Source organism: Phyllobates terribilis, unplaced genomic scaffold (genome assembly GCF_046119375.1).
Source record: "Phyllobates terribilis strain yellow unplaced genomic scaffold, ASM4611937v1 Scaffold_4__5_contigs__length_816908805, whole genome shotgun sequence".
In the NCBI taxonomy this organism is placed as follows: domain Eukaryota; kingdom Metazoa; phylum Chordata; class Amphibia; order Anura; family Dendrobatidae; genus Phyllobates; species Phyllobates terribilis.
This window is the reverse complement of record NW_027362764.1, coordinates 685,189,725-685,208,160: the sequence shown is the minus strand read 5'-3', so window position 1 is coordinate 685,208,160 and position 18,436 is coordinate 685,189,725. Positions and strand designations below refer to the sequence as shown.

General features: G+C 43.9%; 3 pseudogenes; all 3 read left to right on the top strand.

Moving 5' to 3' along the window:
- The first annotated feature begins 3,304 nt into the window (after positions 1–3,304).
- On the top strand, positions 3,305–3,423 carry LOC141270153 (5S ribosomal RNA; annotated as a pseudogene).
- A 12,781-nt stretch (positions 3,424–16,204) lies between these two features.
- On the top strand, positions 16,205–16,324 carry LOC141269323 (5S ribosomal RNA; annotated as a pseudogene).
- Positions 16,325–17,265: 941 nt separating this feature from the next.
- Positions 17,266–17,374, top strand: LOC141270202 (5S ribosomal RNA; annotated as a pseudogene).
- Positions 17,375–18,436: the final 1,062 nt, after the last annotated feature.

The window sequence follows — 18,436 nt, the reverse complement described above, 5'->3', positions numbered from 1 at the left end:
ATTTTGATGACGCTTTGCCCTACTGCCCAGCTCGGCTAGCATGGAACGGTGCCTTACCGGACACCGACCTTAAGTAACTTAGATGATGGAAGGCCCAAGGCCTCTGAGCCAGTTGGCAGCTAAGTACGCTACCCCGCCGCCTTCACGCAGGCCTGACACCGAGCTCCTTGTCACGGCTAGGAGTTTTTATTGACTCCGCAGCTCGCCGTGTGGAAATGATGGCGTTAAAAGCACCCGGGGTCGTGAAGGGGCCAGGCTTTCAGCAGGTGCCCAGGGAAGGTTTTGGATGCCAGCCGCCTAGCGAGGGCCAGCAGAAGTAACATGTTTCTCTGCAAAGAAGCTTGTGTAACCAAGCCAGATGGCTGACAAAGAGCTAACCTCAGTGCAAGGAAGGTTATCCTTATCCTCTCTTGCTGACAACTTTATCTTCCAAAAGGTAGGGGAGAAAACAAGGGGATCTGCTACTTTGGATCTAATCCTTATAAACAGGGAGGAAATGGTTGAGGAGGTAAATGTGGCTGGGACCCTAGGAGGCAGCGATCATGCTATTATAGAATTTTGGATAACTAGAGGAGGAAGACATGTGAAGACTCAAACTTCAAGGTTAGATTTTAGAAAGGCAGATTTTAAGAGACTCAGAAAGAGAATAGGAAGGATCCAATGGCTGGATGTCCTTAAGGACAAAAATGTCCAGGAAGGATGGGAAATTTTTAAAAATGAGATTCTCAAAGCACAATCGTTAACAATCCCGAAAAGTAGGAAGAATGGGAAGCATTTAAGGAAACCAGGATGGATGAACACAGAACTTAAACACATGCTAAAAAGAAAGAAAGAAATGTTTATTAAATGGAAAGAGGGAGGCATATCTAAAGAAGATTATAATGCAGTCTGCAGATCCTGTAGGGCACGTATCAGGTTAGCTAAAGCTGACAATGAATTAAGGCTTGCAAGAGATGTCAAAAGCAATAAAAAAGGATTTTGGGGGTATGTCAAAAGTAAAAGAAAAGTCAAAGATGCTATAGGATTTTTACAGGATGAAAATGGAGAAATGGTAAGAGAGGATGTTGAGAAGGCCGAACTTTTTAATTCCTATTTTGCATCTGTTTTCTCTCAGAAAGAAAATGTAACATCAACTGATCTTCACTGTCCTTTTAAAGGAATAGAGGAATCCAAGTTATCTGTAAACAGAAAGATTGTGAGGGAATATTTAGCTAACATAAATGAGTTCAAGTCTCCAGGTCCAGATGAATTACACCCCAGAGTACTGAAGGAGATCGTAGAAGAAATTTTAGAACCACTCTCCATAATCTTTGAAAATTCTTGGAGAACAGGAGAAGTCCCTGAAGACTGGAGAAGAGCAAATGTTGTTCCTATCTTCAAAAAGGGGAAGAAGGTGGACCCAGGGAACTATAGGCCGGTGAGTCTGACTTCTATACCAGGAAAGATCTTTGAACAAATTATTAAACAACATGTATGTAAGTACATGGATAAGAATGAAGTGATTAACCAGAGTCAGCATGGGTTTGTAACTAACTAGTCATGTCAGACTAACTTAATTTCCTTCTATGACAGAATCACTGACTGGGTGGATCAGGGAAATGCTGTAGATATAGTATATCTTGACTTCAGCAAAGCATTTGACAAAGTATCTCACACCATCCTTATTGAAAAAATGACCAAGTATGCAATGGACCAGGCAACTGTTAGGTGGATTCATAACTGGCTTAGTGATCGGACTCAAAGGGTGGTTGTAAATGGCTTCACATCCAGCTGGATGAATTTCTCAAGTGGGGTACCACAGGGCTCCGTCTAGGGACCTGTATTGTTCAACATCTTTATCAATGATTTAGATGAAGGAATTGAGGGTAAACTGATTAAATTTGCTGATGACACAAAGCTAGGAGGGATAGCTAATACTAGAGAAGAGAGAGAGAGGATTCAAAAAGACCTAAATAAACTGGAGCAGTGGGCAGCAACCAACAGAATGGTTTTTAACAGGGAAAAATGCAAAGTACTACATCTGGGCAATAAAAATGAAAAAAGCATATACAGAATGGGAGGAATAGAGCTAAGCAACAGTACATGTGAAAAAGACTTAGGTATACTAATAGATCATAGACTGAACATGAGTCAACAGTGTGATGAGGCAGCAAAAAAGGCAAATGCAATTCTGGGATGTATTAACAGAAGCATACAGTCTAGATCACGTGAAGTCATTATCGGTCTTTACTCCTCTTTGGTCAGACCTCATCTGGAATACTGTGTACAGTTTTGGGCACCACATTTTAAAAAAGACATAGACAAACTGGAGCAAGTTCAGAGAAGAGCGACCAGAATGGTGACTGGTCTGCAAACCATGTCCTATGAGGAACGGTTGCAGGATTTGGGAATGTTAAGCTTGCAAAAAAGAAGACTGAGAGGAGACTTAATAGCTGTCTACAAATATGTCAAGGGCTGTCACATTGTAGAAGGATCATCTTTATTCTCATTTGCACAAGGAAAGACTAGAAGCAATGGGATGAAACTAAATGGGAGGAGACACAGATTAGATATTAGAAAAAACTTTTTGACAGTTAGGGTGATTAATGAGTGGAACAGGCTGCCACGAGAGGTGGTGAGTTCCCCTTCAATGGACGTCTTCAAACAGAGGCTGGACAGACATCTGTCTGAGATGATCTAGTGAATCCTGCTTTGAGCAGGGGGTTGGACCAGATGACCCAGTAGGTCCCTTCCAACTCTACCATTCTATGATTCTATGATTCTATGAAGGCAAGGAAGGAATTGGGGGGGGGTGATTCCTGCTAGGGCCCTGAAATCATAAAACAGGCAGGAGAGTCTGACGCATGGTGACGGAGAGGTTGTAGGGGCAGATAGGGGGTGTTGTCATGTGCGAGCACGTGTGCATGCTGGCTTGTGTGTGAGAGTGCGTTTCCTAGGTGTGGCGCGCTGCAGACCGTCAAAGGGATTGTTCCCTTTCATTAAAAGTTAATCGCCGGCTGCAGGCGATTAGAAAGCAACTAACCGCGCTCTACTCACCCTACCCGGGTCTACCGGTGAGTCTCGCCTCTGCTTCCGGCCTGTGGCATTGGCCGTGAAGCTGACGTTCCGTCGACAGCGCTGCAGCCGATCAGTGAGCTCAGCGGCTCTGAGTGGGGCATTGTGTCTACAAGACCTTTTAAGGAAGCCAGCAAAAAAATTGAAGAGAAGGGAAAGCACAAAAGGACCTGGTCTTGCTGAGCACTGGAAAGGGCAGCCGGCAGCCAGACTTCTAAGTAGAAAAGCAGGAAGTGAGAGGCTTGTCTCTGCCTATGGCCACACTACCCTGAACATGCTCAATCTTGTCTGGTCTCAGAAGCTAACCTGGGTTGGGCCTGTTTAGTACTTGGATGGGAGACTGCCTGGGAATACCAGGTGCTGTAGGCTATTGCTTTTTCCTTCCTTCCACCAGCAGGGGGCACTCTCTTCTATGTCTTTTTTCCATTCCCTTTCACAAGTGCACACATTCATTCTCTTTTCTTTTTTTCATTTGCTTTCTCTCTTGCTCTATTTCATCTCTGCAAAATACCAGCATCCTTCTGATCACCGTGGGCCTCCAGCATTGTTGCTTATTTACTTTTAATACTAGGCTCCTTTTCACCAGGACCAGCGTCTCCCGGGTGGCTGGAGGCAACAACCGGTAAACCCAAGCAGAAGACTTTTGCAGGCAACACACCCTCCCCCCTGAAGAGCAGCTCAAAATCACTGGCAATCATCTCACCCTCTTCCTTCATTCAGCCCTGGACGTCTCGCTCCGCCCCCAAGTTACGGGTCCAGCTTGCTCTTTCTGTCACATTACCGCGATGAAGGGTTTAGCCTGCAGGAGACCCTGCGCCGAGACATTTTTGAAGACACCTGATGCGGCGGGTGAATCACTGCTAAACAAACCACACCTGTAGGGACGGCACAGACTTTGCATGGACCCTTCGGAGCCCGCCCCGTCACGGCCAGATTGCTCGCCATCAAGCTATCCTGAGAAAGGCTGGCCGGGCGATGCATCGGGCAGCGTCTACTGGCCATACCACCTTGAATACGCCCGATCTCATCTGATCTCGGAAGCTAAGCAGGGTCGGGCCTGGTTAGTACTTTGATGGGAGACTGTAAAATAATACTCATCCTGTATTATTTTTTTTCTACTGAGGACTTCTCAAAGTATCAATATCACGATATTCTTATAAAAAAATGTATCTATTTATTCTTGGATTGTCCATTAAAAAGAATCAGATTGCAGCAGGTACATACAATAATTAGTTATAAAGTAATTGTCCATTTGTCCATAATTAGCTTAATTGTTGAGATTCACCCATCTTTCCTTGGATCCTGGCTGGTAAATCATGTCTTTGTCCAGCATGTGTCCAGGCCTACATGTCATCTGCTTCTCAGCATGAAGATTCTGTGTCTTGTGGGGTGGGCAGAGCAAGAGAGCCCCCCCTTTCTGTACCATGGGCTTTTATAGCCAGTCTTATGGACACCTGTTCTACATATGGTAGTGAACCAAAAATACACACACAAATAGCGCATGTCAACTAGACACGATGGCTGAGGCATAGAACTCAGAAAAATGATTATCGATTAACATTCCAAATGAATTTCCATAATTAACCATTTAACATTTCCCCCTTTTTTGAGAATAAAAGGACTTTAACTGAAATTTCTCAAAAGAAGATACATTCATCAATCATTTTTTCTTTCCTTCTTACTTGGCAATATCATTAAATTTCCATAATAATAATAATAGTAATAATAGTATCAATATCGGATTATTGTTATATAATGATGTGAATTCATGTTATGGTAAGCCGTGACTAATATTCATTTAATATGTATAATTATACTTCCCTATATCTAAATTGAAGCAATCGCGGGTTCAATCGTCATCATCTGATTTCATCGGGTCGTCGTCTCGTCTTCTTCTTGGTTCTTTTATAACACAGTCTTTAGATGAAAACTCCTTTGAAATAAATTACAGCATGTAGATATTGTACAGTCCATAATTGTGTTCATTATTGTTCAGTCCATAAACTGTACTCTTTATTAGAAAGATCATGTGTGTCAGTTGATAAGAAAACAAAGTCCATGGATGAAATGTAGCTTTAATATCTGTGCAGTGTCACCTGGACTTACGTTGGATCATCTTTGGAATCTTCCGTGTGTCCGCACTGGTCTCGTGTCACTTTTGGAACAGATGTGACATTTTTGGTCAGTAAAGCAAGGGTTAACTTGACACTTTCCTGCTTTATATAGCACCATAACCAGTACTCAGTCCTTTATATACAGGACACATATGCCAGGTATTACCTGTTCACCAGCTTTCATTGAAGCGTTGCAGGTGATGATAAGAAACCACTGGAACGTGATGAAACTTGAACACAACACAGTACATATAGGATCATCGTCCTCTGCCGTCCTGGTGATCAGTGGTGTGAATTGTATTGTATGTAATGGACACAGTCTATTATAACACTCAGCATTCACACCTGATACCTTCTGAGACGTCCGGATATCAGTTGCTTCTTCTTGTAACTTTTGAGAATCTCTTTGATTTATAAAAATTAAAAGTCTTTATTAAGATAGAATTCATAATTGCGATGTCTTGATTGAAGTCTTCATTCCCTAATCTGATACCAAATCTGGCAGTTTTTCCTAACCTATAATATCACAGCGTACCATAGCAATCAATAATATCCATCTAATTATTATCAAAATATTAAAATAAATTATGTTTGGAATAATAAACAATAATAGATAATAATTCATTATCAATCAAGTTCTCCATATGATAGAACATTTTTATGTCATAGGTGTAATTACCTTTTCCAACCCATAGGTGTCAGTGTATTTTGAAAAAACAAGTTTTTATATCTTTATTAAACCAATAATATCAAAGAATGTATACTCCTGAACCAAAATGAATAAATATATGAATGTATGAATGAATGAATGAATGAATGAATAAATGAATGAATGAATTGTTGTGTTTACTCAGAAAATGTAAACATTTTTTTCCTTAGCAATATATATTTAATGAAGCAATACTCTTGTGTTAGACATTACTTTATTAAATATTAATGTTTTCTCAATTGAGATATTGAACTCAAATAAAATCAAATGAGAATTAAAAAATGAAAAAATAGAAAAATAAGAAGTATAAAGTAAGAATAAAATTTTAAAAATGAAAAATAAAATTAAGAGTAAAAATAAGAATAAAAATAAAAATAAGGCCTTTAAATTTTAATGACAAATGCAAGTAATTATATTCTCCATAAAAAAAATACCCTTATATCTCCATTATCTGGATGATTTCATATTTGTCATAACCTTGTACCACCAAAAAATATTAAATTATGCAACTTTGCATGTAATACCCTTCTTAATTATACCATAGTACCTTATTATTATTTCTTCTTTATTAAAATGTGTGGAAAATAAGTATTGCTCAAAAGTGATTATGTAATCAGGATCAAAAACACATTTTCCCCCTTAATACCAAAAATATTATTTTATAAAATTTATGTATATATCAGAACCAAATTAAAAATAATTATTCTTCTAGAAATATTGTGCATAAATTTCATATCGATGAGTAGCATAGATTTGACTAAAGAGAGGTGTGTACCTATTTAGGTAACCATTAAAACTAATATTATAGTTATTCAAGAATATTATCATGTGGAAAATTATTCTAAATATAAATTTGCTTTGTAAACCATTTTGATGTGTGGTTGCCCTTATCCACTATTAGTTAAATCAAGAAATAATAATTATTAAAGAAATATAGAAATATATATGTAGATAATACCTAATTATGTATTATAATTTCCTCAGAATTAAATATATTTTTGTACCTTCACATAAAGAAACATTTTTTTTTTTCAAACATACAAACATACGAGGCCTCTGTCACATCAATCACACTTAGCAGCTGCTGATTTACTCATCTGTCAACTTCACTCTGACATTCACAGATCTGTTCAACTCAAACATTCCACATATGAAGTTTTATATATATATATATATATTTAACTCAAAATTGTTGTATCCCAATTTATTAATGCGCATTGCCATATCAATTGAATATCTTTATATTTCTTTGAATGTTCCCCAAGTACATATTATATAATATGAGAGTAAGTCACTGGAATTTCAGACACTTGAAAAAACTCTTGTCTTAGATTCTTTTTTCACTGGCTGCCCGGTCTTAAGTTACATCAGTTGAAAATAGAATGAATGGGATCCTATACTATTAGCTCAAAGTTCAAAGGCCGCAGCTGTCACACGTCATGCTGTAAAGCTACTTTAATTTGAACGAACACTTCATGCACAGAAAATATTAGCAACACAAAAGAATTAATAAGTATTACATATATATTATAGTTCAACTAGATATATTGTTATTATTTTAAAATGTTATACACATAAAGTCATGCAATTTTTTCACTTCCTGTGTGAATAAAGAAATAAATCCATTTTAGAGTTCTTTGATCAAATCCTGCTTTGGAATGAAAACTCTAAGGAAATATAAGAAAATAAAATTAAATATCAAATTCATACAGAAACAGAATTATTTAAATATCTTATACATATATTGGTTGGTTCTAATGTAATTCAAAATATTGCTACTTAAATTTATATATATGAAGTTCTAATTTATTAATTAATATATATATATTTTATAAACGTATATATAAATACAATTATACGCAATCTCTACTTAGACAAGTGTATATATATATATATATATATAAATATATATATATATATATATGAACTATTAGAAACTATGTAACTACAATTTTACTGTATAAGATTATAAATAAATATTGAGACATTGTATTACATTTTGATACAACATTATAATTGCAGTTTTTCCTTAGCCACTCCCTAAACCAAATCTTCTGTCTCTCTCAAATATCTCCAGGAACGCCCTATTTAGGAAAGACATTTTTCTATCCTTCAAAACCTCAGAGAACTGCCTGTTCTTCTGTCCACATTCCATGACGTCACTGTGAGTTGGTCGTCTCACCTGTCTCTGTCCATCAGTTTCAGCCATTTTCCTTTTTAGAGAATCACAGTTCTGACTGAGAATTAACTCATTCTGTGGAGAGATGGATCTTTGCACTGGCTAATATGGCTTATAACATATATGAAATCTTCTGCGTATTTGATAGAGTTCACTATGGGGATGACTCAGTCTAGGAGAGTTTGATATTGGCTTTTGGTAAGATTTTACCTTTCCTGGTTTTATAAATTTAGCTTGATTTATTTTCTTTTCACGATTCTCATGTTTTCTAACAAAATCCAGCATCTGCGCACATTCAAATAATGAATTTTTTTGTGATGCCATAACTTGGGAAACTGAATTTAGGAATTTGAATTTTTGTACAAAAGTTGTTATCATATGTTGTACTTTTCCATTTTTGATGAGAGCTTTGTACAACCGCTCAAATATTGACATGAATGTATATGTACATTCCTTCCTACCAATCCTTAGTTTCTGCAGATCTTCTATGTTGGGAAAATCCTTTGTGACACAATAAATCAAATATCTTAATCTGTCCGAATCATTTTCCCATCCATTAGGAGAGTCATTTTCACAGGGCATTAAATGTAAACGTCTGGACAATGTCACAGGAATCCATATTTTAAATAATTGATTCCTCTCCTCATTGGATAAATCAAACTTATCAGAGAAGCTCTCAAATGTCTCTGAATTTCTACAGGCATGGATTTTGACATCATATTTTGGCATGATTTTGTATAATTTCAGCAAATTTTTCCTCATTTTAATTTGGAGTTGAGCCTGGGTAATTCCAGAATTCTCTGATATTTTTAGTGGCTCTTGTACGTCCGTTCCTCCTACGTCACTCACGTCTCCTCCCACATCACCTAGTATGTCGGTTTCTCGCATGTCAGTCATGTCTCCTCCCATGTCAGGTTTCTGTATGTCCGTCTCTTGGTCAGACCCAAGGTCACCTTCAGTTACAGACACGTGTTTTACTTCTTGTTAATTTTCCACATTACAGTCAGAATCAGTATCACCGTCTGACACTTCTACACTATTTTCCTGCTTAGAAATCTCTAACACAAGACTATGAAAAAAATCTACCAAATGTAGAATATTTCTCAATTTCTGTTTGTCTCTATTTACCAATTTAGAAGTTAACTGTAAATTCTGCAATTCACATTTTTTGTATAAACTTAGCCACAAAACTTCTATGTCATCTCCTACATTAACTTTGAAATTAATATTACTTTGTTTAGCAAAAGAAGAAATTATATCCATATTTTGCTTACCTTAAGATTCCTTGGCTTCTCTTTATCAGCACGTCCTGTCTTCAGTTCGTCTGATTCTTTTCCTGTGTGATTCTGTTCCTTGTTAGTACCTCTGCTTCCTGTCTTTCCTCAGTCTGTAGGTCCTTTCTGCTTCTCGTGACAAACTAGTGAATTTACTGACACGTGAACAACAGCTGTTCAGCTCGTCAGGACTCCTCCCTTGTTCACGGAAGAAATTCACTTACTTAATTTAAAAAACAAAAAAACAGGACTGGCTGGCTCACCATTGTAAAATAATACTCTTCCTGTATTATTTTTTTCTACTGAGGACTTCTCAAAGTATCAATATCACGATATTCTTATAAAAAAATGTATCTATTTATTCTTGGATTGTGTCACGCGTGTGTCGCCACGAAGATCGTCACGATTACACAGCCTGTCTTCTCGCAGCTGACTTTTTGGTGCTTTGTGTTTTCGGCAGTGAGGGAGTTAATTCTCTCTCTCTCTGTGCTAGACGAGGTCCAGCCTCGCCCAGCTGCAATCAATGCTGCTGTAGTGAGACTCCTTCAAATGCCTTCTGGTCTGTTTGGGAAGTGTCGGTGAAAGCATTTCATGCAGACTAATAGAGCGGATCGTGGTATTTGGAGTTTCTGAGATAAGTGTATTTGGAGTGTTTTTGCCCTTCCTCGCTTTATCATTTATCTCCTTTCCCGTTGGTGTTCCCTCTGTTGTAGTTGTGTAGTTTTTGTATGCAAGGTGGTTTTGGTTTTTCCCTTGTACTGTCTCGTTCGTCTAAGTACTGTGTGTGGGCATATTATTACTTGTCCCCTTTTGTTGTGATCGGGGTCCTTCTCAGGACTAGATTACTTAGGTGCAGGGATCCTCAGGAGGTAGGGGTTACGCTGGCGGCCTGGACCTCTGTACCTTTAACAGTACCTCCAGGTTGAGGGATTAGTCTGGGCCCCAGCTTAGGGTCAGCTTAGGCCCCCTACCTCCAGTATACAGAGACAGCGTGACATTTTCACCGATCCACTTAGTTTTTCTCCAGCTACCATGGATCCAGTAGCCGGTCTAGCTCGGCAGTTGCAGAGTTTGTCCATGGAGCTGGCGGACGTTAGGTCCAAGGTTTTGCATCCTCAGGAGCAAGCCGGACCAGAACCTAAAGTAGCTCTCCCTGACAGGTTCACTGGGGGGGCGGGACAAGTTTTTTGTTTTCCGGGAGGCATGCAAGTTGTACTTTCGGCTGCGGCCTCGGTCATCGGGGAGTGAAGAACAAAGGGTGGGAATTGTCATCTCGCTCCTACAAGGGGACCCACAATCTTGGGCGTTCTCTCTTCCCCCGGGCTCCCCGGCTCTCCAGTCAGTGGATAGGTTTTTCGCTGCTCTGGGACTCGTATATGATGACCCAGATCGGATCTCCCTTGCTGAGTCTAAGTTACGTAGGATCCAGCAGGGAGATCGTCCAGCGGAGGAATTCTGTTCGGAGTTCCTTAGGTGGGCCACGGACACCCAGTGGAATCACCCGGCTCTTAGGAGCCAGTTTTGTCAAGGTTTATCCGACAAATTACAGGATGTGTTGGCACAGTATGACTCTCCCGCGTCACTGGAAGCCGCTATGGCCCTTGCTATTCGCGTTGACAGACGGCTTCCGGAGAGGTGCGGGATAACTCTACCCCCTGTGATGACTCCACCTCCTACAAGGTCCCCTCATATGGTGGTTCCCCTGGTCAGTCCAGAGGAGCCTATGCAATTAGGAGGGGCATCATTTCGGGGGAGGGGACCGGTGGTGCGCCATAAGACAGGAAGGTGTTTCTTCTGCGGGAGAAAGGGACATTTTATTGGGGGGTGTCCATCCCGTCCCTTGCAGAGTGAAGAGTCGTCGGAAAACTGTTGATCCCAGGTTGTGTGGTGGACGGCAATCTGGGAGTAGGTATTTCGTCCCTAGGTTCATCTCAGTTTCTCGTACCGGCGGAGGTGGTGGTGGGTACGAGAACTGAGAGGATATCTGTTCTTCTGGATAGTGGGGCCGGGGCTAATCTGGTTGATGCTCGGTTTGCCCGGGTTCAAGGTATGCGATTGAGTGAGTTGGCTAAACCCATCCCCATATTCTCGATCGATGCCAGGCCTCTCGGTCAGGGAAGTTTTTTGCAAGCTGTGCATGACGTAAAACTTCAAGTGGGGGCGATACATAAAGAACTGTTGTCTTGCTACGTGTTGGAGGGTCTTCCCACTCCTATAGTGTTGGGCCTTCCTTGGTTAACTAAGCATAACCCGGTTATTAATTGGCAAACCAGAGAGATAAGCCAATGGAGTAAATTCTGTAATAAAAACTGCATGAACACGGTCATCGGTGCGGTTACTCCTTGGGTCTTACCTCCATTTCTGGCGGACTTTGAGGATGTATTCTCGGAGAAAGGGTGTCAGGAACTACCTGCTCATCGCGAGTATGACTGTTCTGTAAAACTGCTCCCTGAAGCCAAGTTACCTAAAGCTAGGTTGTATAACCTTTCTGGTCCTGAGAGGCAGGCCATGAAGGATTATATTTCAGAAAGTCTGGCTAAGGGGCATATTAGACCTTCATCTTCACCGGTGGCTGCGGGGTTCTTCTTTGTTAAGAAGAAAGATGGAGGCCTACGCCCTTGCCTGGATTTCCGTGAACTTAATCAGATTACGGTCCGAGATCCGTATCCGCTCCCACTTATTCCCGATCTCTTTAATCAGATCGTGGGCGCCAAATGGTTCTCTAAGTTGGATCTCAGGGGGGCGTACAATCTGATTAGGATGAAGGAGGGGGATGAGTGGAAGACGGCGTTTAACACTCCGGAGGGGCATTATGAGAACCTTGTCATGCCATTCGGTCTGACTAATGCCCCGGCGGTGTTCCAACACTTTGTTAATGACATTTTTCGCCGCCTGGTGGGACAGTTTGTTGTCATATATCTGGATGATATCTTAATTTACTCGCCGGATCTGGTGTCTCATCAGGAGCACGTTAGGCAGGTGTTACAGATCTTGCGGGATAATAAACTGTATGCCAAATGGGAAAAGTGTGTGTTCGCCGTACAGGAACTCCAGTTTTTAGGCTTCCTGGTTTCAGCGTCCGGTTTTCGTATGGACCCTGGGAAAGTGCGGGCAGTTCTTGAGTGGGATCGACCAGAGAATCTTAAGGCACTACAACGTTTCCTGGGGTTTGCTAATTATTACCGGAAGTTCATTCGTAATTTCTCGTCCATGGTTAAGCCTCTCACAGACATGACTAAAAAGGGGACGTATTTTTCTAGGTGGTCTGACAAGGCTTGTCAAGCATTCTCCTCCTTGAAAAAATGTTTTGCCTCGGCACCCATACTCATTCAACCTGATGCGTCACAGCCATTCATTGTAGAGGTAGACGCTTCCGAGGTAGGGGTGGGAGCAGTATTGTCACAGGTTTCGTCCCCTGGTAAGTGGCATCCGTGCGCCTTTTTCTCTAAAAAATTGTCGTCCGCTGAGAGGAATTACGATGTCGGCAATAGGGAACTCTTGGCCATTAAGTTAGCTTTTGAGGAGTGGCGCCATTTTTTGGAGGGGGCAGTCCATCCGGTCACCGTCATCACCGATCACAAGAACCTGCTATATCTGGAGTCCGCGAAACGTCTGAATCCCAGACAAGCTAGGTGGTCATTGCTTTTTACCAGGTTTAATTTTGTCGTTACATATCGTCCTGGGTCAAAAAATGTAAAGGCGGATGCCTTATCTCGTAGTTTCCCTGGGGCCGGGAATACGGACGACCCGATTCCTATCCTTCAGGAGGGGGTGGTGGTTTCGGCATTATGCTCTGAGCTGGAGGAGGAGGTATTGGAGGCTCAGGGGGACGCCCCTGTTGGACCTCCGGGGAGACTGTTTGTTCCAGATCAGTTGCGACAAAAGGTGATCGAGGCACACCATAACTCAGTTTTGGCAGGACACCCGGGGAGTAAAGCAACTGTGGATCTCCTCTCGCGTCGGTTTTGGTGGCCTAACTTACATAAGGAGGTGGTAACTTTTGTCGCGTCCTGTGGGGTTTGTGCGCGCTCTAAGACCTCACATACCCGTCCGTCTGGGGCCCTCTTACCTTTGAAGATCCCGGAGCGTCCTTGGACTCATCTGTCTATGGACTTTATTACAGACCTCCCTCCGTCTTCGGGTAAAACGGTCATACTCGTTGTAGTGGACAGGTTCAGCAAGATGGCACATTTTATCGCTCTTCCGGCTCTCCCTAATGCTAAAACTCTTGCGCAGGTGTTCATTGGGGAGATTGTGAGGCTTCACGGGGTACCCTCCAAGGTGGTGTCTGATCGGGGGTCTCAGTTTGTGTCCAAGTTCTGGAAGGCGTTTTGTGCACGGCGGGGGATGCATTTGTCATTCTCATCGGCTTTTCATCCTCAGACCAATGGTCAGACGGAACGTATGAACCAGAGCTTGGAGACATATCTCCGGTGTTTTGTGTCAGAGAACCAGGAGGACTGGGCTTCTTTCTTACCTCTGGCAGAGTTTGCTCTTAATAATAGGCGGAGCGAGTCCACTGGTAAGTCCCCGTTTTTTGGGGCATATGGTTTTCACCCCCAGTTTTGTACTTTCAGTAGGGGGGGCTCTTCGTGGGGGTTCCTGAGGAGGAACGATTTTCCTCATCACTCGCTTCAGTATGGAGAGGGGTGCTGAAGAATCTGAATACTATGGGGAACCGATACAAACGTATGGCTGATAGGAGGAGAGTGTCTGGTCCGGACCTAAGTGTGAACGATCGGGTATGGTTGTCTACCAGGAATATTAAACTTAAGGTTCCCTCCTGGAAACTGGGTCCCAGGTTCATCGGGCCGTACAGAATCAGTTCTATTATTAATCCGGTGGCATTCCGTCTTGACCTCCCCCCTATGTTTAAAATTCACAATGTGTTCCACAGATCGTTGCTTAAGAGGTATGTGGCGCCGGTGGTACCTTCACCTTTACCTCCCCCTCCAGTGGTGGTCAATGGTAACTTGGAGTTCCAGGTATCGAGGGTCATCGATTCACGCTTTAATCGCCGGTCCCTTCAGTACCTGGTTCATTGGAAAGGGTATGGTCCTGAGGAGAGGATGTGGGTTCCTGCGTCGGATATTAACGCAGACCGATTAGTTCGGGCCTTCCACATGACTCACCCGGATAAACCTGGCCCTGAGGGTCCGGAGGCCCCTCGTAGAAGGGGGGGTACAGTCACGCGTGTGTCGCCACGAAGATCGTCACGATTACACAGCCTGACTTCTCGCAGCTGACTTTTTGGTGCTTTGTGTTTTCGGCAGTGAGGGAGTTAATTCTCTCTCTCTCTGTGCTAGACGAGGTCCAGCCTCGCCCAGCTGCAATCAATGCTGCTGTAGTGAGACTCCTTCAAATGCCTTCTGGTCTGTTTGGGAAGTGTCGGTGAAAGCATTTCATGCAGACTAATAGAGCGGATCGTGGTATTTGGAGTTTCTGAGATAAGTGTATTTGGAGTGTTTTTTCCCTTCCTCGCTTTATCATTTATCTCCTTTCCCGTTGGTGTTCCCTCTGTTGTAGTTGTGTAGTTTTTGTATGCAAGGTGGTTTTGGTTTTTCCCTTGTACTGTCTCGTTCGTCTAAGTACTGTGTGTGGGCATATTATTACTTGTCCCCTTTTGTTGTGATCGGGGTCCTTCTCAGGACTAGATTACTTAGGTGCAGGGATCCTCAGGAGGTAGGGGTTACGCTGGCGGCCTGGACCTCTGTACCTTTAACAGTACTTCCAGGTTGAGGGATTAGTCTGGGCCCCAGCTTAGGGTCAGCTTAGGCCCCCTACCTCCAGTATACAGAGACAGCGTGACAGATTGTCCATTAAAAAGAATCAGATTGCAGCAGGTACATACAATAATTAGTTATAAAGTAATTGTCCATTTGTCCATAATTAGCTTAATTGTTGAGATTCACCCATCTTTCCTTGGATCCTGGCTGGTAAATCATGTCTTTGTCCAGCATGTGTCCAGGCCTACGTGTCATCTGCTTCTCAGCATGAAGATTCTGTGTCTTGTGGGGTTGGCAGAGCAAGAGAGCCCCCCCTTTCTGTACCATGGGCTTTTATAGCCAGTCGTATGGACACCTGTTCTACATATGGTAGTGAACCAAAAATACACACACAAATAGCGCATGTCAACTAGACACAATGGCTGAGGCATAGAACTCAGAAAAATGATTATCGATTAACATTCCAAATGAATTTTCATAATTAACCATTTAACAGAGACCGCCTGGGAATGCCAGGTGCTGTAGGCTTTTGCTTTTTCCTTCCTTCCACCAGCAGGGGGCACTCTCTTCTATGCCTTTTTTCCATTCCCTTTCACAAGTGCACACATTCATTCTCTTTTCTTTTTTTCATTTGCTTTCTCTCTTGCGCTATTTCATCTCTGCAAAATACCAGCATCCTTCTGATCACCGTGGGCCTCCAGCATTGTTGCTTATTTACTTTTAATACTAGGCTCCTTTTCACCAGGACCAGCGTCTCCCGCGTGGCTGGAGGCAACCACCGGTGACCCCAAGCAGAAGACCTTTGCAGGCAACATGACCCTCCCCCCTGAAGAGCAGCTCAAAGTCACTGGCAACCATCTCACCCTCTTCCTTCATTCACCCCTGGACATCTCGCTCCGTCCCCAAGTTATGCGTCGAGCTTGCTCTTTCTGTCACATTACCGCGATGAAGGGTTTAGCCTGCAGGAGACCCTGAGCCGAGCCATTTTTGAAGACACCTGATGCGGCGGGTGAATCACTGCTAAAAAACCACACCTGTAGGGACGGCACAGCCTTTGCATGGACCCTTCGGAGCCCGCCCCATCACGGCCAGATTGCTCGCCACCAAGCGATCCTGAGAAAGGCTGGCCGGGCGATGGATCGAGCAGCGTCTACTGGCCATACCACCTTGGATACGCCTGATCTTGTCTGATCTTGGAAGCTAAGCAGGGCTGGCCTCAGACAGTACTTGGATGGGAGACCTCCTGGGAACACCGGGTGCTGTAGACCATTTTGATGACGTTTTGCCCTACTGCCCAGCTCGGCTAGCATGGAACGGCGCCTTGCCGGACACCGACATTAATTAACTTACATGATGGAAGCCCCAAGGCCTCTGAGCCAGTTGGCAGCTAAGTACGCTACCCCGCCGCCTTCATTCAGGCCTGACACCGAGCTCCTTGCCACGGCTAGGAGTGCTTATTGACTCCGCAGCTCGCCGTGTGGAAATGATGGCGTTAAAAGCACCCGGGGCCGTGAAGGGGCCAGGCTTTCAGCAGGTGCCCAGGGAAGGTTTTGGATGCCGGCCGCCTTGCGAGGGCCAGCAGAAGTAACATGTTTCTCTGCAAAGAAGCTTGTGTAACCAAGCCAGACGGCTGACAAAGAGCTAACCTCAGTGCAAGGAAGGCAAGGAAGGTGCGGAAAGAATTGGGGAGGGGGGGGTGATTCCTGCTAGGGCCCTGAAATCATAAAACAGGCAGGAGAGTCTGACGCATGGTGACGGAGAGGTTGTAGAGGCAGATAGGGGGTGTTGTCACGTGCGAGCACGTGTGCATGCTGGCTTGTGTGTGAGAGTGCACTTCCTAGGTGTGGCGCGCTGCAGACAGTCAAAGGGATTGTTCCCTTTCATTAAAAGTTAATCCCCGGCTGCAGGCTATTAGAAAGCAAGTAACCGCGCTCTACTCACCCTACCCGGGTCTACCGGTGAGTCTCGCCTCTGCTCCCGGCCTGTGGCATTGGCCGTGAAGCTGACGTTCCGTCGACAGCGCTGCAGCCGATCAGTGAGCTCAGCGGCTCTGAGTGGGGCCTTCTGTCTACAAGACCTTTTAAGGAAGCCAGCAAAAAAATTGAAGAGAAGGGAAAGCACAAAAGGACCTGGTCTTGCTGAGCACTGGAAAGGGCAGCCGGCAGCCAAACGTCAAAGTAGAAAAGCAGCAAGTGAGAGGCTTGTCTCTGTCTACGGCCACACCATCCTGAACACGGCTGATTTCGGAAGCTAAGCAGGGTCGGGCCTGGTTAGTACTTGGATAGGAGACCACCTGGGAATACCAGGTGCTGTAAGCTTTTGCTTTTTCCTTCTTTCCACCAGCAGGGGGCACTCTCTTCTATGCCTTTTTTCCATTCCCTTTCACAAGTGCACACATTCATTCTCTTTTCTTTTTTTCATTTGCTTTCTCTCTTGCGCTATTTCATCTCTGCAAAATACCAGCATCCTTCTGATCACCGTGGGCCTCCAGCATTGTTGCTTCTTTACTTTTAATACTAGGACCAGCATCTCCCGCGTGGCTGGAGGCAACCACTGGTAACCCCAAGCAGAAGACCTTTGCAGGCAACACGACCCTCCCCCCTGAAGAGCAGCTCAAAGTCACTGGCAACCATCTCACCCTCTTCCTTCATTCACCCCTGGACGTCTCGCTCCGCCCCCAAGTTACGGATCCAGCTTGCTCTTTCTGTCAGATTGCTCGCCACCAAGCGATCCTGAGAAAAGCTGGCCGGGCGATGGATCAAGCAGGATCTACTGGCCATACCACCTTGGATACGCACGATATTATCTGATCTCGGAAGCAAAGCAGGGCTGGGCTCAGACAATACTTGGATGGGAGACCTCCTGGGAACAGCAGGTGTTGCAGACCATTTTGATGAAGTTTTGCCTTACTGCCCAGCTCGGCTAGCATGGAACGGCGCCTTGCCGGACACCGACCTTAAGTAACTTAGATAATGGAAGCCCCAAGGCCTCTGAGCCAGTTGGTAGCTAAGTACGCTACCCCGCCGCCCTTCACGCAGGCCTGACACCGAGCTCCTTGCCACGGCTAGGAGTGCTTATTGACTCCACAGCTCGCCGTGTGGAAATGATGGAGTTAAAAGCACCCGGGGTCGTGAAGGGGCCAGGCTTTCAGCAGGTGCCCAGGGAAGGATTTGGATGCCAGCCGCCTAGCGAGGGCCAGCAGAAGTAACATGTTTCTCTGCAAAGAAGCTTGTGTAACCAAGCCAGATGGCTGACAAAGAGCTAACCTCAGTGCAAGGAAGGAATTGGGGAGGGGGGTGATTCCTGCTAGGGCCCTGAAATCATAAAACAGGCAGGAGAGTCTGACGCATGGTGACGGAGAGGTTGTAGGGGAAGATAGG